The 19498-nt window shown below is 35.1% G+C and overlaps 1 pseudogene across 1 annotated transcript; it reads right to left on the reverse strand.

The window, feature by feature from the left end:
* Window positions 1–5819: 5819 nt before the first annotated feature.
* Window positions 5820–13542, reverse strand: LOC148268753 (protein kinase dsk1-like; annotated as a pseudogene). The gene is made up of 7 exons (XR_015816972.1): window positions 12075–13542; window positions 10253–10300; window positions 7799–10086; window positions 7392–7624; window positions 7173–7280; window positions 7021–7092; window positions 5820–6804 (listed from the first exon to the last, which is right to left on the reverse strand). The product of XR_015816972.1 is annotated as a protein kinase dsk1-like (transcript).
* Between the last annotated feature and the right edge of the window lie 5956 nt (window positions 13543–19498).

Here is a 19498-nt window from a genome sequence, read left to right on the forward strand (position 1 = left end):
AGCTACTAATTGACCTTAAGCCTAAACCTCTAGCTTTAATAAGCTTTTTTGCTTGTTCCCATTCAACCAAATATATCCTTTTGTTCACGTCGCCATCCCCCCCAAAGGGATCGACATTAAATAAATACTAGTTTTTTAGTAATTTTTTTGGATATAATGAGCACTGATAGATAATAGATGCGAAGATTTAACAAAATGCTTTTAATGGGAGTTAGTTTTTCATCTTTATACAAATATTTACTATTCCAACAAGCCAATCTGCTATAAAACATCTCGACGATCGGTTCTCAACTCTGACTATTTTTTTGTTTGGTACCTAAAGGAACACTCTGATATTTTATGGGAAGATGGGCAAATTTGTAGCCAAGGACACCAGCAAGAGATTCATCTATATTGTCCCCAAGTGTAATTAATTCTGATTTTTCCATGTTGATTTTAAGGGTGGATATCGTCTAAAAGCACAGTAGGATGCATCTAAAATGAAGAATATTCCTGATATCAGCTTAAAACAAAAAGAGTGTGTCATCCATAGATAAAAGATAAGAAAATTCAATTTGGTGACCATTCTTCCCCACATAAATATCCCTCAACAACCTTAAATTTTGAGCCTGTATAACAAATTTATTAAGGGCTTCCACGACGATAATGAATAATAAGGGGGAGAAGGGGTCACCTTGCCATAACCCCCTACTGGTCTTGAAGAATTTTGATAGGCCTCCATTTATCATAACAACAAAACACGTGGATGTAATACACTCCCTAATCCAGCTTCTCCATTTGAATCCGAAACAGAGATACCTAAGCATATGATCAATAAAATCTCACGAGACATGGTCAAAAGCTTTCTTCATGTCAAGTTTACATAAACCACCACTTCTCTTATTTCTTATAACATCATTAATCACTTTGTTGGTCATAAGGATAACATCCGTAATTTATTGCCCATAAACAAAAGCTTGTTGGTTTTTTCTAGTGATCGAGCCGACGACTTTGGATAATCTATTGGCCAAGACCTTTGAAAGGAGCTTGTAGACATAACCAATTAAGCCAATAGGCCTGAATTTTTTTAATGTTGGATGCATTCTTCTTTTTTGAAATCAAAACCATATAAGTGGAATTAAGTGATTTGACAAAGGAAGAATTTTTACAGAAATCCTTGAAGAACTTCATAACATCAACTTTAAGGATTCCCCATAACACTTGGAAGAATTTTCTATTAAAGCCATCTGGATCCGGTGCTTTATCCCTATCACAACTATTAAGGCAATCATAGATCTCTGTTTCCGTGAAATCAGCTTCCAAAAAAGAGATTGCAAGATCATCTAATCTATTAAAATGTAGAATATCAAGCTTCGGTCTCCAATTACACTCTTCTGTATACATGTTCTGAAAGTAATTGCATGCGCTGTCTCTCATTTTATTATTTTCCTAAATCTTAAGAGTTTTTAATATAAAGTTCCTCCACATCGTTAATACTTCTGCAATAATTAGCAAGACACTGGAAATACTTGGTGTTTTTGTCTCTATCTTTTAGTCATTTCTCCCTAACTTTTTGTTTCTAAGATTGAGCTTCTAAATTGAGTTTATTGGCCAAGTCCAGTTTGATTGTGTTCTTTCTTTCCCCATCAATAAGTGATAGATCGAGATCACCATCAGCCTTGTCCAGTAGGTCTAGTTGATACATTACCCCATTGATATGGTTTTTCTCAGCTATTTCCACTTCATTAGCCCAGGTTTTTATTTTTTCTTTTAGCTTTTTGAGTTTCATGGTTAGACAGAAGCTAGGAGTTCCTTTGCGCACCGTATTTTTCCATACCGATTCCACCAAGGACTTGAAACTTTCTATTTTGAGCCATTTGTTATCAATTCTAAATGGTGAAACTCCCCATTTAATACCCTCAGGATCTAAACGAATCAGAAAATGATCAGAAAGAGGTTTAGTGAGTAATTTTTGAGTGAGACTCGATATGTCCAGAAGGAGATCGTTACTGATTAGGAATTTTTCGATCCTTGAATAAAAGGTAATTCTCTCTCACTGCTCCAGGTCCAATTCCCGCTTTTCAAAAGAAGACCGACCAATCCAAGGTTGTCAATATTAGATTGAAAGTCCTTAGCTTCAGGGGCTGAATATTGGTTGTTGGACCTGATGTAAACCTGGACATAAGAGACCAAGAAGACAACTTGGGAGAAGCTGGAAGCACGACTCAAGTTCCGGAGGGACCTATTACCCGAGCTCGTGCCAAGGACTTTCAAAAGGCCTTCAATTTGCTCGTCCAAACTTGGATCACTTAGAAAATAGAATTTGAATCTCAAGAAACTGCAAGAACAGATCCAAGAAAGCAAGAAGAGCCCTGACCATATCTGGTTCTGGTTTGGGAAGAGAATGGAGGTGCAGTCCCGCTCACTCGCACGGGAACTACAACAAAATAGGAAAGACTGAGCTGAGTTTCTCTTTGAGGAGGGGCTTGAAGTCCTCGCCATGAAATCCGACTAACGTGCAAAACAGAAATAAAATAGAGACTAAAAAGATACCTGCAACCAGAGAAGGATTCTCCTTGCCGCAAGCCATCTTTTAGTTTTCTGAAGTTGTTTCCCCCGATTTGCAGCAAGAAGAAAAGTCTGCATGGCTGCACAATAAGAAGAAGAAGAGAGGAAGAATGTCGAAGATGAGTAGAAGAAGGAAACTAAAAAGAGAAAAGAGGAAGAAGACCGCACAACATCGGAGAGTGAGTGGTCCAAAGGAGGTAGAGTCCTACTTGATTCCTAAATTCCCAAATTGTTTACAATTTTGGAAGAAGTACTATGTACAGCCACTACCCCCACAAAGAATTAAATAATAAAGAAATCAGAAGATAAAGCCATGTGGAAGACAAGTGTCAAAGTGGAAAAGGGCGTCTAAGCCTATCAAAGAAGAGGAGTCTAGCTTAGTTAACTCTAGATTTTTTTTTATTGCAATTTTATTTTAGTTTTTGAATTTTAGTTAAATTAAATTTTAGTATTTTATTGTAATTAAACTTAAGAATTATATTTAGAAGTCTTATTTTCTAATTTAAGTTAAATAAAGATGGTCAAACTCTATAAATAAAGTCCACCACCTCTTCTTGAAAATACAATTCAGATTTCAATAATATTCACATTTTCTTAATTTAGTTTTTAAGTTTTCAAGAGTGAGTTTAGTGATGATGTTTTCAACCGACTTGTTGGGTAAGGAATTGAGATCACTTATCGAAGTAACTCTCATGATATCTTTTCAATTATAAATTTTTTTCTTTCTTTCTCTACAACATTGATTTTCACTTTTATGTTGAGTGCGGATTAAATAAGAATGACTTATTTAGAGTTTTGAGTTTCAGATTACTGATATTTATGCGGGATTTTGGATTGCGTTGGTAATCTCGAATTCTGCATCAGGACCTCTCTCATCTCCTAAGAATTATCTTGTCCCTCTACAATACACACTAATAAACAATCATTCATATCCATTGAGAGAGTTGTTGAAGAGACAAGAAACAGTTATCTTTTTCGACAGACTATCCTTACAATTAACAATATCTCTATTCCATATAATCATAACACCCTCAGTATTGTTCCTTAATTTACTATTATATTAATTAATACATCTTTCTTAAAAAATATAAATTTTTATAAAAAATTTACATAAAAAATTATTAATTGGTCTCAAAAAGGGGATTAATTTAATTTTAAAAATTACAATTTAATTTATTTCTGTTAAATTCTCTCTATAATGTATAAAGTAAATTATTAAGACATGACCTAAATTTAGGTTAATACACAAAAATGCTTGATCCCACCATTGCTTTTCCACTTTTAAACTAATTATTAAATTAGTCTCTTCTATGGAATTGTTGGGTTGTTCACGTCTTGTCTCAAGTAGCTTAATTTTCTATTATTGTTTTTGTTTCTTTTCTTAATTAACTGAATTCATCATGCTACCATTTTTTTCAGCATATTCTCTACTAATGAACTTAAAATGAAGTTACAGAATAATCAAATTGAAGGAATCAATGTGTGTAAAGCTATATGACTATAAAAAAAATAAAAAATAAATAAATTAGTATATGAGAAGCTTGTAAAGAGACCTAATAATACTTGCCAACATACAAAATAAAAACTATATCAAGATAAAAAATTAAAAATTATTATATAGTAACTTGTTCTATACAAGTACACACACACACACACGAAATTGTGTTAAATAATTGATTAAGAACCTAGTTATATGAGTAGTCATGACAAGAAAAGATAATTAAAACTAATTTAATATCCACTTATTTTTATAGTAAAAAATATACTCAGTTGAATAGATTTACAAAATAAAACTACAGTTTCAAAAGTCATATAAAATATATAGTAAACATTAAGTTCATATACGAGATAATTTTAGGTGCTTTAATATCGTATTCATTAGCGCTAAACTCATTGAGACATGTTTTTTATGTTAGAGACGTGGAATTTAAATAAATAAGGGAAACAACATGTACATTAAATAAATACTTTATGAAATATTTTATTTTTTCACTACAAAGGACGATGGTCGGGGATCAAACCACATCAAAGTCTTCAGCTCCTTGGGTATTGACTAAATTCTCATGGTTCAATCAGAAATGAGTTGTTTCCACAGGCTATAAACGGCACATGCATTCCTTTTCTAATGTGTCTGTGTAACCAACATACTCCCAACTGTGGCAAAGTAGCTCCAGAGTTGGTTTGTAGTAGTAGTTGGAGGAGACCACCTCAAGTAAAGTATTCTAGAAGCAAAAGTTTGAATTGGATGAAGACCCATGCATGAGTTAGTGTTTAATTCAACCATAAATGAGTTAGTAGAGACTCTTTATTTTGTGAAACTAAAAATTTTTCACTTGTGAAGATATGGTCTCATATCACCTGAATTATATGACAAAGCATAATATATAATTGGTCCTTATGCTATTTAATTTTTGTTTAAATTGGTCCTTCAAATATATTTTTATTTAGATTACCTATGTACTTTCTCAAATGATTCAAATATACAACAACCACATATTAATACTATTTTAGAAGTATTATAATCTTATGCAAATTACTCCTATGCTATTTCTCCTTGGTAGTTTCTAGTAATTGGGAATATGTCGCTAGAGAAACTCTCTCTCTTCAGTTCTCTTTTACTTGGTCAATCCTCTCCCTCTCACGAAGTTTAAGCTTTTATTTTCACTTATAGAAAATATCTTAACAAATTCTTTCCTCTTCTACACTTGTTGATCCAATCACTCTCATATAGTTTTAACTTTAATTCTCACTTCACAAAAAAGATATTAAGAAAAAAAAATTATCATATAAAATATACAATCCTAAGATAATTCTTCAATTTCAAGAACCATTTCTTTGAACTTTTGTTTGGGGGAACCTGTAATTACAAAATATACCACATATGAGGAGCAACTACTTACATACTCTTTGGAGAAAATAATGTCAAAATAAAAGAAGGTAGATTAGTAGGAGCTTCTAAAATCAATTAGATTATGTCGAAACTGAAGAAGATTATATTGGAACCGGAAAAAAGGAGAGGTTTTCTCTCCTTGCAATTAGGACTCAAATTAGAAAGATGAAGAGGTACATGGTTTGTTGCTTTCTTTAATCCCCTGAGTTCAAGTGCACTCTCAAGATCACTCATGAAAGATTTAATTTTTATTTTCAAAATAAAAAATCTGAAAATGCTTTAACAACTAAAATTAATCAAAAAAAAATATTCAAGAATTTATTAGAGTCAATAACTATGATGACTTAATAACCAAGAGTAGATAGGAAAACGAAACAGCTAGTGGAAAATGAAAACAATTGAAAATATTATTTTTATAATTTCATGGAATAAAATATTATTTTTATAATTTCATGGAAACTTACATGATTTCTGTGTGGTTCATAATCTACTATCTAGAATGATTCTTCGTTTTCGTCAAAATTTTTAGAGGAATTCAACCCAAACTCGTTACTTATTGTATGCTCATATAAACCAAATGAAATTGAAAAGGTTTTCGTAGACATTTACAATCAATCAATAGAGAAACTTCAAAACATGAAGGGAAAACAACTTCAACTATTGATTGTTATTTTACCTGATGTGATTGGGTCATATGGTAAGCAAAATAATGTAGATTCAATTGAAATTGTGTTTTCATTATTTGAAAATTTGGTCGTTTCCAGGAAAAATTAAGAGTCTGCGAAACAAAACCGAGAATTGTCTCACAATGAAGTCAATCCAAACAAGCAAAGAGAGTGTGTGAAATAGGTTCTTTGCTTGTCTAGGTTACAAAATTGTGAGACAATTCTCAGTTTTGTTTCACACACTCTTAATTTTTTCTAGAAACAACCAAATTTCACATAAGGAAAACACAATTTCAATTGAATCTACATTATTTTCTTATCATATGACCCAATCATATGAAGTAAAATAATAATCAATAGTTGAAGTTGTTTTCCCTTCATGTCTTGAAATTTTTCCATTGATTGATTGCAAATGTCTATGAGAACCCTCTCAATCTCACTTGGTTTATATGAGCGTACAGGAAGTAATGGGTTTGGGTTGAATTCCTTGAAAATTTTTTAAGAAAACAAAGAATCATTCTAAATACTAAATTATGAACCCCACAGAAATTTTGTAGATCGGAAAGATGGGAGCCATACTATTCCCTTGCTGTTACACATTTCAATCAATTGTCTACAGAATTCGAAGGGCCAATTTCTATCCACCTGTTCAGAGAAGTTCACACACGTCCAGAACTCAACTCTCCCACCATTGACCATTTTCTGCAACCAACATGACAATAAACCATTTCAGTTGTCAAACAAGGCCACTGAACTTAACCAACCTAGATCAGAATGGAGTAAGAAAGCATTTGTTTCATGCTATTTCCTATTTATAACTGATACTAACTAGTTCATCAAAAAATAACTGATGCTAAACCATGCCATAAAATTTGCACATGTCCATCAGTAAGACAATCAAACAACCATTAATTTTACCTTGTTAATCATATTCCATTGACCTAAACGAGGATCAACACTTGACTGGACCCCAGTATCGTGATATTTCAGCTGCAGCAATCAACATCGAGATAATATTTAATTATGGAGATGAATAACAACCTAGTAGTCACAAAGGTAACAATAACTACCGTTGGTGAGCGCAGAACTCGAGCTTCAACCTTAGCAAGTTCCCGTCCCACATGAATTCCAAACTCAGTTATTAGAATCGCATCACTGAACTTATCTGATTGAGCAATCTTAATTCAATCCAAAAACACGATTTTAGCTGAATTATATAGTAAATAAGAAAGTAATAATCAAAACCACAATAATCAACCATATTTGCAAATTTTTTAACAAACTTATACCTCTTTAATATTATCTTCTTTTTTATTAGGGCGCCGACAGGTTGCTCTTAACAGGTTAGTTATCTGTCTACCGTTTAACTTCTTTATATATCTCTGCCTATCAGCAATTTGGCAAACCTCAAATAAAGGAATTATCCATGTAAAGAGAGAAGGAGAAAAAAATCCAGATGATAAATCTTGTCTCAATAGGAAAACCTCCATAGGCAGAAATGCAGGTCTTGATACACTCCCAGCTTGAATTGCAGGCAAAGAAGTAAATTTCAGCTTAGGTTTGTATTTTTCATGAAAATATTAGACCACAGACATATTTTAACAAAAAGATGCCCAACCAAATACCTATAAGATACATGCTCTTAACTGATTAAATCCACATATAAATCAAGAAGTAGAACACAGAAACAACTTACGTTAGTTCGCTTAATGGCTGATCGGATATGCCAAAAATTTTATAAACCCTAGGATATCGGCCGCAGGTACGTGATACCTTATGTATATGGTATATGGAGAGAGAGAGAGAGAGAGAGGCTTAGGTTTCTGCAAATGAAAAGAAACAGAGGACTGAGAAGAGTAAGGAGCAAGAAGCGAGCAAGAAGAACGGAGGGAGGGAGGAAGGGAGGGAGAGAGAGAGAGAGATGGAAATGTGGAGCGTAAGTGGAGTATGTGTAATGGGAGAGTGGGTCGGTGGGGGGAGGGGAAAAGTCAATTTGTCACTAGGACGATTTTACCCTCGGAATTCTAGTTTATTTTCAGTCCTGAATAACTGGGTACCAAAATCTTACCATGCTAATTAACTTAATTTTGGGATTAAAATTTCTTACAATTAAAATAAGTAGGCCAAGTAAGAAAATATATACCTATTTGGATAGTTCCAATATTTTTTATTTATGCCTATATACTCTTCTAAATCAGTCAAACCTATTTTAGTGTTATATATTTAGCAAAAATTTAACTGTATAATTTACTTCAAATTATTCAATATATCATCATAAACTTTTAAAATAAATTTACTTTTGAGAACTTTACATATTAAATAGATATTCAGAAAATCTTTCCGCCATTACTATATTTGAATAAATCATAAGTTAAAAATCTTGAAAAGAAAATTATAGAGTTAATGATGGTGTTGATTTGAGTAAGCTGGCAAATTTGGTTGACTGAGTATGAATGTATATACAACTCTATAAAAAAAAAAAAAAAGAGTATCAAAATAGAGAGAGCATGAGAGGTCGATAGATAAAAAATTATTAATGAGGAGAATGAAAGTTTTAATATTGACAAGGAAATAAAAATTAACCATAAAGTTGTTCACCAGATGAAGAGAGAGCATGGAGGAGGGTGGTTAACTGTGTGTGATGATGGAGTAGGAAGAAGACGAAGAGAGGGAGTGCTCCCGAAAAGGGTTTTTGCTACGAAAGGAAAGGAAGGAGATCTAACGGTCTCTTAGTAGTGAACGTCGTCACATAAGCATCTGATATGATATTTAAGAATAACAATCGTTAACTATTGATATGTTTAAGGATAACGTAGTAAAAATAAAATCATTTAATTTTTAAATAGTGAGAGTAAGTTGAGAAAATTATTTACAATATGCAAGCGAAGAAGGAAAAAGAACTTACATTACTTTATATTCCGCACGCACCACTAACGTATTGGTACTTCCTAACATCAATATATCAAATATAGTAATTAATAGTTTTATAATAGATTTAAACCAAACACAAATAAATTTAATACTAAATTATAATTTTAAAAGTGATAAATTAATAAATAAAATCAAAAAAATTATATTTAAAACAGAGTAAGATTTTTTATAATTTTTTTAATAAACTAATAACATAACTTAAATAAATTACATGATTTAACTTCACATAAAATTTTCTATCAACTCGAAATTATCATTTTTTATAATAATAGAATATCAATACCTCTTAGTTAAATTATATAAAAAAAATTTAAAAATTCTAAATCGTAATATCAAATACATCCTTTAAACTCTAAATAAAAAGTCATCTCGAGAAAAAACCTACACATGAAAATACATTGAGAACACTGACAAAGACAACTTAAAATCATACAATAACCTAGATCTGTTGACCTAGAAAGTGCCTATGGCTTAAGAAAACCATTTGTAGTGTTCTAAAATACTTACTTCTAGACCTGAAACCAGATTGTAGAGCTTTGATTAGCTAAATAGGTCATATCATAAATATTGAATTTCCAATAAATAAGATGATATCCCTCACCAAAAGAATGTACCTCTGGAGAAGTTAGAAACCAGCCTTACACTCTATTTATGAGAATCTATAATTTGTTGGGGGGGGGGGGTTCTTCCAACGCCCTTGAAGTTCCATCAATCTCTATATTCCCTACTCCGACATCCATCGTCTCCCTCTTGTCAATTTCCCTCCTTTTCCTCTCAGATATACTCCCATATAAGTTATGTGCTGGATTCAAGAAGCAATAGGCCAGGGCTGATCCATAGATGATTAAGGCATTGAGCTGCCGTTGGTCTCTTTTCCGGGACTTAATCAATTATGGGAATAAGGAAGTCGGCCATATCATTAGCATGTTGCTCACTGAAATCATACTTTTCCATAAGAACCTTGTTAAAAGGCCAAAAGCGCAAGCGACGAATGTGTCTCAGATCCCCATATCTATTGAAGAAATCCCGCGAATGCAGATCCTCTAATGCAATCTGTAAAAAATATTTATTAACACTTGAATATAATAAAAAAAAGGAAACACAAGTAACATTCTCAAGTTTGGTTCCCTCATAATAGTTAATATTATTGCTAAATCTTCACTTTATAACATATCATAAAACTGATTTACTTTGAGCGAGATGCATGAGATATTTCTACCTTGCGTGGCCTCATTCCAAGAAGCTACATCATCAATGCCAAGTGATCCTAAACGGGCAAAATTGAAAGTTAATTATATGGGGGGAAATCATAATAAATAAATATAGGAAAACTGAGAAGCAATGTGAAAGTTTGCATGCGAAAGCACAAAACACAGAAAAAGAAACATCTCAGAACTTAGAAAATCAGGATTCATCATCTTCAATCTATTTTTCTGCATGAATAACTAATTCAAGTTTGCAAATATAGTTACCCTTTCAGAATTCCTTTGCTGTCAATTTTCATTTCAACCCTTTGTAGATTTACAAGAAACAGCTTCCCAGGCCCATTTGTTTAGTTTTATTCAACCAAAACCATCAATCTTTAAAATTTTATCTTCAAGTAGTTTATATTGTAGAATGTTCCTGACTAAATACAAGTTCAGGAACAATGAATCCGGGAAAATAGCAATCTTTTTTTTTGGCATTCACAGACTGAAGCGTACATCTATCAACTTACGTAAAGACCAGGTCAGACTCTACCTTCCCCTGCTTCTTTTTCTCAGTTAAACAAAAACATCTTTTGTAAAGAGAAACCTAAGCAAAAACTTAAAGTTTAAATGTTGAAGAGTTCATCTTTGTTGTGGGAATAACAAATCAACAGTGCCTTGTACATTTTCCTATGTTGCAATTTCATCTCTGATAAATCAGAAAAGATTCTGGATCAAATATGAAAGAGCTGTTCATGATTGTCATGAAAACTTCTGTAAATTTAAAGAGAAACCATCATATGGGAAAATAAACTAAAATGAAGCTTCAAAAAGGAAAATATCACCAGCTACTAAAGTTCTTTAACCTACATATTTTTCAAAAATAAGTTAAAACTGTAACTGAGCATAAAAGCAACATATAAAACTGAGATGTTAAACTGAATAACACTTTAAAACCATCTTTAACATTCCCACAATCTAAATGTTAACCTAAATACATAGTATTCACTATGACACAGATTTTTCTCACATAGAGAAGGTCTGAAATTTTTACATTCACTTAGATGTTATAAAGAACTATACAGACAAATTGATATGTATACCTCCATTCAATTCAACAAGGGACTTGTCAAAAAGGGATTTAATATCTGGGATATTGTAATAAAAAATTTCTATTGTCAAAAACATATTAATGGCTGAAAAGAAGATAATGCCACCAGTTTATTTTGTGGAATCACTTAGTTTAAGGGTAAATGTTGAATTGGAAGATAGGATCAAATGAAAACTTAGCCAACACACTTCCAAGCCGGACTGCTTAAAAAAAGAATGAAACCAAGATATCTTTTGTTTTTCCTTGATGCATGGCTAGAGGGCGAAACTTGATCATCGAGAATGTAACAGAAGAAAAAAGAATAGTTGTACTCTTGCAAGGGCTTAACAAATCTCAACCATTTTCCTTTATGGAGTCATTGGTCAAGAGACCTAGGGGCTCAATAGTTTCATTTTGTCATAATATGTGGTTAATCTTTCAGGAACAAACTTGGAGTTAGGCAGAATTCGAAGCTTCTAAAATGCAGAAGAGAACCAAAAGCATAATAAAAATGCCTTCTGCTGGAATTTCGTTTTGATAGGCATCTTTGATAGGTTGGTATGAGCTCATAAGTCTCTAGTAGCTTTTTCTTTTCAACTAATCTTTCTCTTAGAATCCTATTTCTTTCGCTTACAGGCAACACACCTCAGTGCGCTAATTATAATACTTACTTTCCTATGAAAAGAAATGGAATATAAACAAGAGATGGAAATGAAGAGAAAATTAGGGTCTTATCCAGAGAATATAAACAAAGTTGGCAATACCTCATCGCTTGTGGCCAGCTCAAAGCTAATGCAAGCAAATGACCATAGATCCACGAAGTTGAGTACTTGGATCTAAGAATAAGCTCTGGACACCAATATTGCCTTGTCTGAATGTCATTTGGAAACTGTTTATATGTCCAACAAGCATTGCCAAAGTCAACTAGTTTGCACTTTTGTCAAACAGCTTCCCCTTCTGTGGCTTCGATTTGCTTGGTTAGCATCCTTGACTACATTTTTGCTGTTTATATCTTTAATTTCAGAGCTACTTATCTGTTCTTCAGCACAATTCCCGTTTTGATTTCTCATCAACATTAGAATCCTCTGTGGAAGGTATTTTACAATCTGTTTCATTTTCCTCTGTGGCTTTCTTCCCAGAGCACCCTGAGCTGCCTTCTTAGCCTTTCTTCTTATTTTCTTCTTTTGATTCTTCGTCAGATCTCTGTTCAAACTCTTAGCTTTTGAAGCAAAAGACACAGAAGCAATTTTGTCTTTACTGGCTGGAAGAACAAGAGGAGCACCTGATTTCCTGGGATCTTTTGATGGATCAATCATTGACAAAAGCAAAACCTTCTCTGGCTTCAAATCTGTATGAATAACTGAAAGCTGATGAGGCAGATGATCCAAACCCAGTAAGATATGAAAGCAAATCTCTTTAGCCATGTGGAGTGGAACCCCTTGGGAATCACTTTATCCAATTAGGGTCAAAAGGTTGTCCCCCAGGTACTCAAAAACCATGCATACATGCTGCCCATTTGGTCCTGAATGCTTAAAATGATATACAAGAATAGAAAAGAAGTTCCTAACCTCAAAACATCTTAACAAATATGCTCTCCTATACTTTGATTGCAAAGACATTACAGCTCCATGAAATCAGTTTAGGACCAAACATGCATAAATCGGCAACTTGAGCCTAAACTTTATAACATCCTTCGTCGTATTTTTTCCCTTTAAAAGTCATTTTAACATACCTAAATATGAAGAACTAAAAGTTTAGGATAGAGAGCCAAAAACCACTTTCCTGATAGAATGTATCAAGTTGAAGACTCATAGCATGTCCCAAAATAACTATTCTTTCGGGATGAAAAATTTCAGTGATGCAAAATGGGAAATAAAGAGTTCAAGAAAATAACATACTGTGATGGCACAAGTGGAATGTATAGTATATGTGGATCCAGAATTTCACCATGAACCAGTATACCTCCACCACCACCATCTCCCTTCAGACAGTGAGACAATACCCTAGGGGTTAATCCCTGCGAAGCAGGCTGTGAGATAACAGACAAATCCTGCTGGCCAAATCCAAAGATCCCATCAACTGCTCTATCTGACTTTACCAAGTCCCCCCTTTGTAACGTGCTACAACTGTCCATGGCCAGAATTATCAAGGAAATAAATTTCATGCTCTAAGCTATATAAGGCATGTGAACATAACCACTATTTGAACCTTCAGAAATTCATGTTAATTCACCCAAAGACAACAGGAGCTGAAGAATTTGTTATCAAAGTATTGCCAACAATTGTGTCGAAGTACATCAAATCTGAGACATAATAGCCTGAAGTACCAGTACCATCTCCGTACTGAAAAGTGTAACCACACAGATTGTTCTGAGCAGAACAGCCAGAATCGGATGATTGAATTCCTAAACTGCATCATTACAGGAGATCAATGAAGATGTTGATGAGCTCCCAGGGTCAAAGAAATTGAGCTGAATCTTGGGGGAGAAAAGAAAATAGTCAATTAAGCACTCTACTGAAATAAGGTAACATTACTTGTTTGATAACATACAACGATATCAACAAAGAGGTATCTCAAATAGGAAATATTCTAATCAAGAAAAAATCAGTTTACATGGAGTCCACTATTTTCTGGGCAACCATTGCAGGAACTGCGGCTAACCCACGAAAGATCACTTCCTGTATTAATCTGCACATGAAATTCTCTTGGAAGACTGCCCAGTTGCAGTTTCGTACAATAAAGCCCACAAATCAAACAAATATCCGACCCAGGCAAAGAAACCAATATAATCAAAAGAGGGACTGAATCTTAAACTAACAAACTAAAAGTAGTATAAATAAAAATCCAAAATTATGCGAACGAAGATTTGGGGAAGAGAAAGAGGACAGCAAAACCAAACAAACCAATATAAAAGGAGCAAAGGGACAAACAGGAAAGAACATACAGACTAGAAACCCAGATGGAAAAGAACGTTAGCAACCCGAAAATTTAGGAATCCATCATCCAGAAATCAATAAAGAGAAGTAAGAATCTCTCTCTCTCTCTCTCTCTCTCTCTCCATAAACGTAAGTCTTCTTCTTGCCCTCTTCTTGCTTCTTTCCTTTCTTGTGCCATTTTCTTAGTGTGCAGTCCCTTACGCACGCACAGACACCAACACTCTCTCTTTATTGTTGTATTGACGGAAATGTCTGTACACAGCAGTAGTCGACAGTATTCTCAGTCTTCGCCGCCGTCTAGCCAGTATGGAGGCTTCTCTGGGTCAGGACGGGGAAGAGGCTGCTGCGGCAGGGGTCGTGGCAACTCCTCTGGCTCCGAGCAAGATGTTCCTACGCCTGTCGCTGCGGCTCCTCCCACCTCGCGATTGGTATTGATTCCGGTTGCAGTTCCAAGTATGACCACTGGCCCTCGTCCCTAGTCTCGAACTCATCCGTACCAGCTCCATTTGGCAAGCCTATTGAGAAACTAAGCAGGAAGCATTTAAAGATTTGTAGGAGATCTAGGTGAGCAGTGAGGCTCAAGATAGAAAGAAAACCAAATTATGCAATAGATCTTATTCGAAAAGAAATAAGCTGAAACGAAATTATGTAATAAATTTTATTCGGAAACAAATAGATTGATCTAATTTGAGTCTTCGTAAAAAATAATAGTTGTAATAAATAATAAATACAATTAAGTATCTAACAAAAGAGAAAAAAATAGAAAGATCATTAGCAAGGAAAGGAATAAAGAAAGTGTAAACTTAATAATTAATTAACTAAAGATTTAAAAAAAAAAAAGTTGCAAGATTAGGTGCTACATTATGAAATAAATCTCTATCGGTGAACCCAACCAAAAAGTAGTCTGCCCGAATTTGACACTTGTATCCTGACTTTCCAACATCTAGCCTCGCTGGAAATGTAATAGCCTTCGATGACGCGGGTGGCGTAGGTGCTGACTCCAGTGTCAGTCTCATGGCCAAGTTAGTGTTCAAGGGACTAGGAGATATAGCCACACTTGGAGCTGCAACCGGGATGAATGTCGGTCGCGAGGTGGGAGGAGCCGCAGCGACAGGCATATGAACATCTTGTCCGAAGCCAGATGAGTTGCCACGACCCCTGCCTTGACGGTCTCTTCCCCATCCTATCCTATCCTAAAGAAGCCTCTTTGTTGACTAGACGACCACGAACACAATGAATACTGTCAACCACTCCTATTTCCAAACATTCTCGCCAATACAACAATAAAGAGAAAGAGTGTGTATCTGTGCAGCGTAAGGAGTTACACAAAGAGAAAATGACACAACAAAAGAAGAGAGTAAGAAGAGAGCAAGAAGAACTTTTGTGTATTATTGTCTTTGGTTGATTTTTTTTTTATGGGTAATTAATGTACGATAAGATTTGGTAATTGCACAAGATGATAATTATAAAATTATATCATGTTTGAGAAAATTGTGTATTAATGTATGGTAATGACAACGGTTGTAATACCTGGGTCCGAAAATTTAGTCATGAGTAATTGTTTCAATTAATAATAATATATATATAATTAAATCTTATTTTATCTTAATTTTGTAAATTTTTTGAGAAAAATAAGATTATGAATGAAATTGAAAACAATTATGAAGAAAAAAAGGATGAAATTGTAAATAAAGGAAGTATTTTTGAAAGAAATTTTAAAAACGGGGTAAAATCACAAAAAATAAAATAAAAAATGACCACGTGGGACTGCTCTATTAGTAACCACGACGAGTCAGAACGCGCCACGTAGCGGACACGTTGACATCAGCTTCATGCAAGAGGCCACGCAGGCAATCTACGTGCCTGGGCGATCTGACGGTCCAGATCGCATCCTGCGCGCACGAACAGTCCATATGCATTTCCTCTTCAGACGCGATCGAACGAATGGGATTGATTGCAATGGACGATCCAAATTCGTACATACGATTTACCTAAACAAGCAACGATTGGACGACTCTCCTCGCTCCACGTCGACACAGATGAACAACCAGGATCAGAGGGAAGAGAGGTATAAATACCTCTCTTCAATCGGCCTAAAAGATGTGAAGGCCTAAAACCTTAAAGGAAATGAATTTATATCTTTAATGTGGAAGCGAATAATAAAGTTAGAGTTTACATCCTTACACAGTAAATTGAAATGTTCAATAGGGTTACGAAAATATCTCTTCTACATTTGTTCATAAAAAAGACAAATGGTGATTAAAAATAAATAAATAAATATCTTATGTAACACCCAAATATTTTTAATTTTATTCTTCTTATTTTTTATTTTTCTTTTTTTTGTATTTAAATTTTTTAGATTTTTATTTAATTTAATTTAATAAAAATAAAAATAATAATAATGATAAAATTGGGTAAAAATATTATTTGGATTTAATTGAAATTAATTTTGGAAAAAAGGGGTAAAAATTTAGATTCTGGGGGTATTTTTGAAAAGAAAATCGAAAATCGGGGGTCAAAACGTAATTTAGAAAAGTTGTGCCACGTCAGTACCCACGTCAGCAGCCACGTCAGCGGCCCGGTCAGCAGCCCTGGCCAACCAGGACACGCCGTATGGCAAGGAAACGCTGACACGGGACGGGCCACGTGGGCGATCCGCGTACGCGCGATCGGACAGCCCAGATCCGTTCCTGCGAGCACAGACGGCCCAGATCAAACGTGCGTACGGACGACCCAGATTCACGCGTACGGACGGCCCATATTCAATCAGGCATGGACGGCCCAGATTTAATCCCAATTAAATCGCGATCGGACGGTACAGATTTAATCTTGATGGACGGTTGAGATTAAAAGGCAAAGGGTATAAATAACCCCACCCACACTTGACCACAAAACCCTAGCTGCCAGTGCCTCGTCGGAGAAGAAGAACCAGACACCGGAGGAGCCCGTCGCCGCCACCCGCCGCCGCACCAGAGAAGTTTCCGACCGTCAATCGAGGTAAATTTTCTCTCCCTAGCTCGTTTTTCAATGCTGAGTCCACCTATGGCCAAACCGGAGCAAACCACCGACCAAACGGCCAGAAAACCCAGCCAAAGTTCGGCGACGCCACCGCGACCCCCCTCTGTTTTTGCCTCCGATGAGGCCCTTCCCGGCCCCCGTTTGATGTAAATTTTATATCACTATGATCACCGTTCTTTTCTCTACAGGTTGATCGAAGCCAAACATCAAAACACAACTCACGCCGGAAGAGCTGCCGCACCCAAGAGCATAAGTCTCAGTTTTTTATAATTTTTTTGTCCCCCGAGGGCCCTAGGGTTTTTTTATCACATGGACCGATGCAAATGTGGCCGAATTCGGCTGAAAATGGCCGAAAACAGCCAACCCGAGGCAGATCACCGCCGCAAGCAGCAGCACCGTCACCGGAGCACGGCGGAGCCGGCGTGCCGGAATTCTGATATTGGCCGAAAGGGGCCCTAGGTTTGATTTGGAATTTTTTGGGACACGTGCAGGTACCGGTAGTGCGTTTCAGTTTTTCAAGAAAAATTCAGGAAAATTAGGGACAGTCTGTAGGCGCACTGTAGAGTCGAATTCAGATCCCGAAACAAGTAAGGACCCCTCATCCTGTTTCCTATCACGGTATTAAAGCTAAATAAATAATTAAACTGTACTTTGTGACTTTATAGATGTATAATTGATTAAGGTTGCCAATGAAGCCCGAGTTTGATACATTGTTGGTTAGTTGTTATTTGATCTAATTTTTAGTATAAAATGCAGTATAATGTTTGATGTAATTAAGTTATGGTCTCGTATGCATAAATCATGGTTTCTTTTATTATGGTTTGTATTATGGTAAACCCGATACTGTGTTGTCTTATTTGGTGTCAATTACTAGTTTATATGTTGTGTATGATTGGATGATTGAGATCAAGGAAAAAGGCAAAATGGATAATGTGGACAGCCTTACTAGATATTCTCGGAGATGGTGGACGGACCGGGTCTGTAAGGAACCCTACCAGGAACTTGGTCTCTCATACCGGACGGGGTATGGAGACCTTATGTGTTTTGGCGCCCATATCGGACGGGGTATGGGGACGGCCCGTTTCACCCTCATACTGGACGGGGTATTGAGGTTCATGGTTTTGGCGCCCATACCGGACGGAGTATGGGGATGGCCCTGGAATCAGATTGTAAATGTTAATGGTTCACGTCTAGCGGGGACCCCCTATGGATCCCCATGGATACTAGTAGGCTGGTAAAAGAGGTAAACATGTTGTTTAATGATTGAAATGTAAAGACGTGGTAAGTGTTATGTTATAAAGTCTATATGATTTTATGATGATGATAATGTTATTGCTTTCATATGTTGTTTTCATGGATCTCACCGAGATAAGTGGACAGTAAAGGTTTTTATGTTAATAAACGAGTTTGTTATAAATTATGCTCCATTTGTCATTTTTGTTTTCTACCCACCTTTATTTCCGTGGCGGTGAGATAATGTGATATCTTTACTGGGCTGGTGTAACTCATTCCTTATTTAACCATTTCATATCAGGAAGACGTTGTTCCCGAGTCCGTTCCGCAGGAAGACGGCGAAGAAGACGCTTAAAGACTTCATAGTTATATTTATAGTTCTTATTTCGAATATCTCTTTTAGTTAGTTTATTCCTTCATGTTTTGAGTACGTTTTGTTTATTGTGTAAGGGATGTTAATCAAAATTTTTATTACACTTCTACATTTGAGATTTTAATACATACATTTCATTTAAATTTCCGGGGCCGTTACATCCTATGAGTTAACATTCACTATCATTTAAAGGGAATCTGGGAGATGAACTACTCACAACTTTCTTGTTGATCGGGATCTAAATCTTGGTCTTCTTGATATGAAATGATTAATAAAAGGGTGAGTTACACTAGTTCATTAAGAATATCACACTAATCACTGATACGAAAAATCGAATGTTGATAAAAATTATAAAAAAAGCTAATGGAGCCCTTAATTTAAGTAAATACATTTAACTCTAAAACGTTTTATTCTATACTTACCGTTACAGGTTTTCCTAAAATCAACCTATGAAGACAAATAACGAAGAGACATTTTATTTTCGTGCATAAAATCAATAATTCTTTCTTTTAACCTACTTACTGGTACCCTTTGGAGTCCATAGGGATATCTCTCTACTCGTGAACCCAGTATCAATATTTTATAATTAACCCAGCCGTCCTTATACTCTGTCCAGTAATGAGCGTCA

Source organism: Carica papaya, chromosome 2, assembly GCF_054855325.1.
Source record: "Carica papaya isolate Zhongbai chromosome 2, ASM5485532v1, whole genome shotgun sequence".
NCBI lineage: Eukaryota > Viridiplantae > Streptophyta > Magnoliopsida > Brassicales > Caricaceae > Carica > Carica papaya.